Source organism: Gossypium hirsutum, chromosome D07 (assembly GCF_007990345.1).
Source record: "Gossypium hirsutum isolate 1008001.06 chromosome D07, Gossypium_hirsutum_v2.1, whole genome shotgun sequence".
In the NCBI taxonomy this organism is placed as follows: domain Eukaryota; kingdom Viridiplantae; phylum Streptophyta; class Magnoliopsida; order Malvales; family Malvaceae; genus Gossypium; species Gossypium hirsutum.
The window spans coordinates 53127307-53137578 of record NC_053443.1 but is presented as its reverse complement, the minus strand read 5'-3'; the positions used below and the strand labels follow the sequence as shown (position 1 = coordinate 53137578).

Sequence of the window (10272 nt, the reverse complement as noted above, 5' to 3'; positions counted from 1 at the left end):
TATATTTTTGTTTAACTTGACTTGCAAGCAATCTCTTAGAATTTGGGTCACATAATTCTAACAATCTCCACCTTGACACGAATTCTTTCAATGCCATCTTTGCCAAAACCCGCCACGGGCCTATCTTGAACTATGCAGGGAATTAACTGAGTTGAATCTATGCTTAGAAGCTGGAAGACTTCTAGCCTTCGACTTGTGCACTGCCAAATCAAAACTAACCCGGGTCTGATTTTCACGAATACAGTGCCCTAACTTTTCAAAACCTGCATCCAAAAGAGAACCTCTTTTCAACGAAACAGTCATACCTTTTTCCCTCCTATGACCAAGTTGCCTCCGCTTCAAATGAGTTGACTTTGACTCCGTAACGGACGAGGGACGTCCGATTTCACCGGTCACTGTAGAACCTTCCAGAATATAAAGACTGCCGGTTCTTTTACCTTTTAACAAAACGAGAGCTCCACGAGATACTTTAATGTCGCTCGACTCGATGTTGATTCTGCATCCTTTCAAGTCTAAAATACTCAAGGAGGTGAGATTCTTTCGTAAATCAGGTACATACCTGACATCTGAGAGTGTCCTAATCGTCCCATCGTGTATCCTAATTTTAACAGTACCAATACCGATTATTTTACTAGATGAATCGTTTCCCATGTGCACAACTCCACCTTCAACTGAACTGTATGTGGAGAACCATTCTCTATTGGGACACATGTGGAAAGAACATCCTGAATCTAGGATCCACTCAGACGTAAGCTTGGAGTTATCGCTCGTTGACACTAACAAGAAATCATCACCGCCTTCATCGACCAAATTAGCACCAGCTACATCTTCCTCGTTACTCTCAGCAGCTCTTTTATTTCGCAGTTTATAACAATCTGCTTTGACGTGACCTAACTTTTTGCAATAGCGACACCTTTTGTCTCATTTCTTTGATGCTACCAAAACGGAAGCTTGTCTATCTGCTTTGCTATTCAAATCAAACTCATTGTCGAGTTTGTCTCTACTCAACAAATGACCCTTCATATCTTCGAACGAGAGTTTGTCTCTGCCATAAATCAGGGTCTCCCTGAAAGACTTGTATGAAGAGGGTAAAGAGCACAATAATAGCATAGCTTGATCTTCATCGTCAATATAAACCTCAACGTTCTTTAAATCATTTAAAAGAGTAATGAATTGATTGATGTGATCTTTAAGAAGCTCACCTTCGTTCATGCGAAACGTAAATAGACGTTGTTTCAACACTAAACAGTTAGCCAGAGACTTAGTCGCATAAAGAGTTTCTAACCTTTTCCACAAGGCGAATGAGGTCTTCTCCATCAATACCTCCTGTAATACTGTATTCGCGAGGCACAACTGGATTGCAGACAAGGCCTTTTCATCAAGCTCTTCCCATTCTGTTTGATTTAGATTCTCAGGCTTTTTCCCTGTAACAACCTTTTTCAAGCCATTTTGAACTAGAATTGCCATCATCCGAACTTACCACAGATTGAAATTTGTCTCACCATCGAACTTCTCAATTTCAAACCTTGTTGCTGCCATCTCTGACCGGGCTGATCTATGGAAGTTAAACTAGCTCTGATACCACTTGTTAGGATCGTCCCGATTAAGCAACGAACAAGTAAAAATAGTAGAAGAAATTGAGAAGATGAACACACAAATTTAACGTGGAAAAACCCCTCAAAAGAGGATAAAAAACCACGGGCAAAGATAATTTTACTATAATGGCAAAAGAATGAAGAGTACAAAAGATGGAGATAAAAACTAAACCCCGAAAACCCGAAAAACAAAGAACCCTCAAACGTAAACACAAAATTCTCTGAATGTGTTATGAGTTCTAATCTAATGGGTGTCTCATCATTCTAAGATTGTAAAGGAGCCTATTTATAAGCTAAATTAGTAAGTCAAATAAACTATACTAATAAATACTAAATATATTATACTAATAAATACTAAATCTTCTAGAAAGAAAATATATTTTTGTTTAACTTGACTTGCAAGCAATCTCTTAGAATTTGGGTCACACAATTCTAACAAAGAAAAATATTGTGTAATTCATCCCTCCAAAATTGTAATGTAAAAAGAAAAATGTTTCCTTGAGAAGATCGGTTTGAGACTTTTGAGTATTTTAGGTTGACTTAAACAACTTAAAAACGAATTATCCAATAAAATTGTTTGATTTGGTTGATTAAAGTCCAGGTCGTGACAATAGACTAACCCAAATTCATGAAATGCTCAGTTCATCGAATCTAATGAGAAAACCAAATTTCCCAACTCAATTCATCCAATCTACTGGACCACTTTTTGTAAACAGATGTGGGGAAGGAGCATTAAATCATGTAAGTTGATAATTTTTTTTTATATAAAATTGATCACTTTTCTTATGCTTGCTTGTATAAAGAATAAAGAATTTAAGATTATTTATTTAGCTCAAATACATTTATTTTTAAAAAATTAATCAAATAATTTTGATCGCATTTTGATTTTGTTTAATTTATTCATTAAATCTTAACTCGATTGGTATCAATATTATTATCAGACAGGAAGACGTGAATTCGCGTCCGCTGAAGTGTATTTATCCTCTTATTTAAGGTAAGAAAGAGTTATTAATAATTTTATACATTGTACCATCGACAAGAAATCTCGTAATCCAACAGCAAAACTAAAAGAAATGTATAAATCCGAAACCAAAACACATAAAAGTTGAGTCTCAAAACTTGGAGAAAAAGAAATCAGCCGCAGCAGCTGCCTGCCTGAGAAGCCGAACTATCTCTACCACCTGATAAACCAGCGCCGGTTTGGTGTCCAAGTTTTATACCATAAGACTGTACCAAAGCAGAAATGAACTGAAGATTAATGGTTCAACAAGTATTCATCCATTCCATTATTGCTGCCTTGTAAAAAGCTAACCTTCTCCGACACCCAACAATTTCTTACCAAATCCGGAATTTATGTACTATCCTAAAACTTGAAAAGAGAATGAAATTGCAAAGTAACTATAAGCATTAGAAAACTAACCTCATTAGATATGTCAATAACTCCATCCTGAATCTTCTTGTAGATTTTGGCAGCCGTGCTAATAAATGCCTGCAAACGAATATCATCGACAACCTTAATTATACGGGTTATCTCAAGTACGATATGAATTATTTTTTTATATCACCTCTTCGACATTTTGAGCCGTTTTCGCTGAGGCTTCCATGAAGACCAGGCCATGTTCCTTGGCAAACTGCTCACCTTCCTCTGTGCTCACAGCCCTTCTATGAGCCAAATCGCACTTGTTGCCGATAAGCATAACGGTCATATTTGCATTTGCATGTTGCCTTGCATCCTCCAACCAGCTAGTCAAGTGATTGAAAGTCTCCCTCCTGATTATTAATCACATATTCATGTAGACATGGGTTACTTAAAGCTTAAGCAACTTCATTGACTTAACTAAAGAGATCCTAAACCAAAGAATATATACCTAGTAATATCATAAACTAGAAGTGCACCGGCAGCGCCTCGGTAGTAAGACCTTGTAATGGATCTGAATGACTCTTGGCCCGCCTAAACAAAACCAACAAAATTCATCATCCACAACATAAAAGAAATATGTTTCAGATTTTAATGGCTTAAGCAGTACCATAATTCTACACATAAGAAATCCCGAACTTTCAATATACAAATAGGGTCCAAAAGCACTTACAGACATATTAAAGGGGATGTAACTTTAAAGTAAAACATTAAGAAGCTAAAAGAACAAACCGTGTCCCAGATTTGAAGCTTTATTGGGTTGTTGTCAATGCCGATCAACCTGGCTCCGAATTCAACACCAATGGTTAAATCATGAACGGGCTGGAATCTTTTGTCGGTGAATTGCAAAAGAAGACATGATTTCCCAACTCCTGCAGAAACAAAAATGAACATACTTGTGCTGAAGTAGCTGTAGTAACACACAGAATTGCAAACATGGCCAAAATGAGTATATAATATGCAAAATTGCTTAAAGTAGGAGAGCTTCATTGGTTATGCAATTCCAGTCTTCATTGTCTCAGCAATGCTAACACATTGTGATGCTTAATAAAGCCATTACTCGATGCTAGATTCTGTTCAAACATAGGAATCAAGGGCCTAATCACATTACAAATTCTGATAATGCACCCTTTAGGTATTTAATTGGCAAAGACGAGCTTACAAGCAAAGAAATTAACAGTGCCAACAAAAAGAAAATCCCAGAAAATTCAGATGATAATCATAAAACGTATGAGAAACGACCCAGATATCCAATTTCAAAAAAGAAGACAAAAATCGTACCAGTATCTCCAATGATAATGTACTTGAAAAGGTAAGAGTACGACATCGTCTGTGGTCGTATTTGTACAAACCCAAAGACCCAAAATCCTAAATTTTGAACATTGGTTTTGGAAATTAACTGAATGATCAGATCTTTCAAATTTATATTACCAAAATAAACAAATCAAACAAGTTTGTTTCTTTGAAAAAAATGGAATTAATAGTGTTAAGCGCGTGCGAAGCATGAAAGTGTTAAAAGAAAATCAAAAGAATTAAAAGAGAGATTGATGATCTCCTTCTTCTCCATTTCTCTTCTTTCCTTCCTTCAAAAATTGCATTTTCTTTTTTAATTTGACAAAAGGAAGCAGGATTTTAAATATAAAAATCACTAAACTTATTTAAAATTTATATTTTTTAAGGTTAGTTAAATTTATCATTTAAACCTTTTTTTATTTCAAATAATTAAATTAAACTCATAAAAATTTACTTATAATTTTTTAAAAAAAACATTAACATTGTGAATTTTGTTTGAAACTTAGTAAAAAGAGCTACATTTCCTTATCACATATTGTCACTGACTCACAATTACCATTTGACTGACTTAAGGATTACCTTTTTTACAGTATACTATTTTTTTAAATTTGGTCAATAATATTTTTATTGGTAAAAAAATATTTTATTTATGAATGACTAAGTGACAAATGAACCAAACGTTAAGGTTCAAATAAAAATATTAAAATTAAAAAATAGATTAAATGAATATTGTTGGAGATCGACCCGATTAAGCAAGGAACAAGTAAAAATAGCAGAAGAAATTGATAAATTGAACACACAAATTTAATGTAGAAAAACTCCTCCAAATAGGATAAAAATCACGGGCAAAATAATTTTACTATAATGGAAAAAGAAACGAAGAGTACAAAAGATGGAGATTAAAAAAAACTAAAACCCCGAAAACAAAGAACTCTCAAAATATAAACACAAAATTCTCTAAATGTATTATGAGTTCTAATCTAATGGGTGTATTTGACATATGAATTTAGCCTATAAATAGGTTCTTTTACAACATTAGAAAATACACCCATTAGATTAGAACTCATAACACATTTAGATAATTTTGTGTTTATATTTTGAGGGTTCTTTGTTTTCGGGGTTTTAGTTTTTTTTTAATCTCCATCTTTTGTACTCTTCGTTTCTTTTTCCATTATAGTAAAATTATCTTTACCCGTGATTTTTATCCTCTTTGGAGGAGTTTTTCCTCGTTAAATTTGTGTGTTCAATTTATTAATTTCTTTTGCTATTTTTACTTGTTCCTTGCTTAATCCGGTCGATCTCCAACAAGTGGTATCAGAGCTAATTCAATTTTTATAGATCAGCCCATTTAGATATGGTAGCAACAAGGTTTGAAATTGAGAAGTTCGATGGTGGTGAGACAAATTTCAATCTGTGGCAAGTTCAGATGATGACAATTCTAGTTCAATCTGGTTTGAAAAAGGTTGTTACCGGGAAAAAGCCTGAGAATCTAAATAAAACAGAATGGGAAGAGCTTGATGAAAAGGCTTTGTCTGCAATCCAGTTATGCCTCGCGAATACGGCATTGTAGGAGGTATTGATGGGGAAGACCTCATCTGCCTTGTGGAAAATGTTAGAAACTCTTTATGTAACTAAGACTCTGGTTAACCGTTTAGTGTTGAAACAACGTCTATTTACATTTCGCATGAACGAAAGTGAGCTTCTTAGAGATCACATTAGTCAATTCATTACTCTTTTAAATGATTTAAAGAACGTTGAGGTTTCTATTGATGATTAAGATCAAGCTATGCTATTATTGTGCTCTTTACCCCCTTCATACAAGTCTTTCAGGGAGAACCTGATTTATGGCAGAGACAAACTCTCGTTCGAAGATGTAAAGGGTCATTTGTTGAGTAAAGACAAACTCGACAATGAGCTTCATTTGGATAGCAAGACAGATAGGCAAGCTTCCTTTTTGATAGCATCAAATAAACAAGATAAAAGGTGTTGCTATTGTAAAAAGTTAGGTCATGTCAAAGCAGATTATTATAAACTGCGAAATAAAAGAGTTGTTGAGAGTAACGAGGAAGATGTAGCTGGCACTAATTTAGCCGATGAAAGTGGTGATGATTTTTTTTAGTGTCAACAAGCGATAACTCCAAGCTCACGTCCAAGTGGATCCTAGATTCGGGATGTTCTTTCCACATGTGTCCCAATAGAGAATGGTTCTCCACATACAGTTCAGTTGAAGGTGGAGTTGTGCAAATGAGAAACGATTCATCTAGTAAGGTAATTGGTATTGGTACTGTTAAAATTAGGATACACGATGGGACGATTAGGACACTCTCTGATATCAAGTATGTACCTGATTTACGAAAGAATCTTATCTCATTGAGTATTTTAGACTTGAAAGAATGCAGAATCAAATCGAGTCGAGCGGCATTAAAGTATCTCGTGGAGCTCTCGTTTTGTTAAAAGGTAAAAGAACTGGCAGTCTTTATATTCTGGAAGGTTCTACAGTGACTGGTGAAATCGGACGTCCCTCGTCCGTTACAGAGTCGAAGTCAACTCGTTTGGAGCGGAGACAACTTGGTCATAGGAGGGAAAAATGTATGACTATTTCGTTGAAGAGAGGTTTTCTTTTGGATGCAGGCTTTGAAAAGTTAGGGCAATGTGTTCGTGAAAATCAAACCTGGGTTAGTTTTGATTTGGCAGTGTACAAGTTGAAGGCTAGAAGTCTTCCAGTTTCTAAGCACAGATTCGACTCAATTAATTCCCTGCATAGTTCAAGATAGGCTTGTGGCGGGCTTTGGCAAAGATGGCGTTGTAGAAATATGAGTCAAGGTGGAGATTTGTTAAGTATGACTCCTATTTCAATCAAATTTGAGAAATAATCTTCTAATTAAACTCTGTTTATTTGTTTCAATCAAACACTGATTAGTTTAGATTATTTTATTATTATTTGACATATGAATTTAGCCTATAAATAGGTTTTTTTACAACCTTAGAAAATACACCCATTAGATTAGAACTCATAACACATTTAGAGAATTTTGTGTTTACGTTTTAAGGGTTCTTTGTTTTCGGGTTTTGGGGGTTTTAGTTTTTTTTCATCTCCATCTTTTGTACTCTTCGTTTCTTTTGCCATTGTAGTAAAATTATCTTTGCCCGTGGTTTTTATCCTCTTTGGAGGAGTTTTTATCCTCTTTTGCTATTTTTACTTATTTATTACTTAATCGGGTCGATCTCCAACAAATGTAATAAACAATTATAATTTAAATAATAAATTTATTTAAATTACAAGAGCAAATATCGAACTAATTAAAAGCTTCTATGTTTAAGACTTTAAGAGAGCCACAGATCCTCCGAATTTTGTAAAATTATGATTTTCATTTTAAAAAAATTATAATTCAATTATGATTTTCAAAATTAATTTTTTGATTTTGCCTCGATTTTATTTATTTATGGCTACATGTTTAAAATAAATTAGTTGTACTTTTATAGAAAAAATTTTACGTAGGGTCCATTTGTTTACATATAAAAGGTTTTACGGAATTTTTTTTTACATTTTCCTATATTTGTTTCATAAAAAATAATTTGGTTAAGGGAAAATGACTTACAAGATCAATGGAAAATAAGCTCTTTTTCTTGTAAAATGACTTACGATTTTCAAAAGCGTAAAACATTTTTCGAAAAAGAGCTTCTCTATAGATAATTTTATTTTTATATAAAAATTAAATTAAATCAAGTTTAATATTATTATATTGTTAATAATTTTTATTTTTATTTTTATTTTTAAAATATTTAAAATTATTAAATTATTAATATAAAATATTATATTTTTCAATATTATTAAACATACATATTTAATTATATAATAAACCCTAAACAACCCAAATAGTTAAAATTCTTCGACCAAAAGATTGGAGTGAAAACTCAAATTCTCCAAAGAAATTTCCAACCAAATTCACCACCAATATAAACCACCACCCATATTTCACATATTAGGATTACCAAATTGCCCGGTACAATGCATTCCTAATGAACAATGAACATATGAAACATTATTGATTTATGTATTTCAACTATGGTACCTAATTCAAATTTCCAAATTGGTTCCAAAAATGGTAAAACTAGTATGGACCATCATCTTTCGATATTTTACCAGAAAAGATTCAAAACTTATGACCCAAATTCTTTGACAAATTTTAGCTCGAATCGAACCAAAAACACATCTATAGAACAATCTATTTTTTTTCTCAAAATTGTGCATTTTTTGGATTGTTTCCTGGAATTACTCTTATGAATAGGATCCATGTGTTGGAATTCCGTTAATAGTTTAATACTTTAGAACTAAATGGTGCGACAAATTTAATGATGAAAAATATGATTCAAAATATTTGGATAAAATTTTTAACAAGAATCCGAGATTATGTAAGTCTACAGCCCCAAATCAAACCACAACAAAATTCCTTCAAACAAAATCGACTGCTAATGTAATGTTAACTCAAGCCAAGACCAAGAAGGAATATAAAAAACTCATGGTTGAAATGCTCAGCTCAATGGATTCTAGATCAGAAGACGAGAAATCCTCAACGTCTTCAATCAAAACAATGGATCTTACAAACATTACCACCTCAGTAACTATCACTAGAACCCAGAAAAAATGATGATAATTTTGCAAAGACAATAGATGAATGAAGGCAAAAACAAAAGATGAACAAGGGAGATTCTCTACAGAGCAAAGACAAAAATGAACAGGAGTGATTCCTTGCCAAATGCAACCAAAAATGAATAGTGAGATTCCCTGCAGAGCAAAGACAGAAATGAACAAGAGTGATTCACTGGCAAAAGCAACCAAGAATGAATAGTGAGATCCCTTGCATAGCAAAGACAAAAATGAATAGGAGAGGTTCTCTGCCAAAAATGTTATAATCAGAGAATAATTATAATAATAATCTGAAAAGTAACTATTATGCAATCTTTGTAATAATGTAAGGGATTGAATTCCCCAGATAAAAATATTGTAAAGAGGCATGAGCCCTCTATAAAAGGCTCCCAATTTTTTAAAAAAGGACACGACTTCAAACACTCCATACAAAGATAAAAATTTTGGTTCTCCAAACTTTCTAGCTTTTAGAATTTAAGTTTTTCAAACTATTCAAAAAATTTAATTTTCAAACAAATCAAATTTATGTTATCAAATTTTACTTTTCAAATTACGACTTCCGTCCACTCGATCCTCTGATCATTAGGACTATCTGGTTATATAATTTATTATTTTAATAAATTATCTAAAATTTCAATTTTATTTTAATAATCAAATTTTTAAATAATATTCTTCACATTGAAAATATTCAATATTAATATTTTAATAATAAATATTTATTACAATTATAAATATATTATAAATGTTAAAATATGTCATAGGTCTACGTATTCTTCACAAATTTGCAATTTAGTCTTCGTACTTTTATTTTTAAGAATTTAGTCTCTCTACTTTTCAGTTTTGAAAATCAAGTCCAATTGTTGACATGTTAAATTTTCTTTTCAATTTTGTTGATGTCACATTTTAAAATAAAAAATACTCACTTAGTCATGTAACTAAAAAATAACGTTGTATGAACCTGAATTTAACAAAATATTTATGATATATGCAAAAACAATGTAAAATATAAATATATGGATATAAAATAAACTCAATTAAATAATGAAAAGATAAGAAAATCTCAAATGTATGTTTGTTTCATTGAAAATAGATTTTATAAAATATTTTTAAAGAATCTGTCAAACAATAGAAAATATTTTACACAAATTCATCAAATCACCCTAAAATATTAACTTTTCCTAAAGTCATTTTCAGTGAAATAAACATATTCGTAATTTTATCTTAAGAAAAACAAATATAAAGTAAACTCGAAATTTAATTTGATTGTCAAGTTAAAAAAGTAAAAGGAAAAAGAGAAAGAAAAGATGGAAAAGGTCTGA

General features: G+C 32.2%; 1 pseudogene; it reads right to left on the bottom strand.

Annotated features, from left to right (window-relative positions):
• Window positions 1-2562: 2562 nt before the first annotated feature.
• LOC107956800 (ras-related protein RABB1c-like) lies at window positions 2563-4640 on the bottom strand (annotated as a pseudogene).
• Between the last annotated feature and the right edge of the window lie 5632 nt (window positions 4641-10272).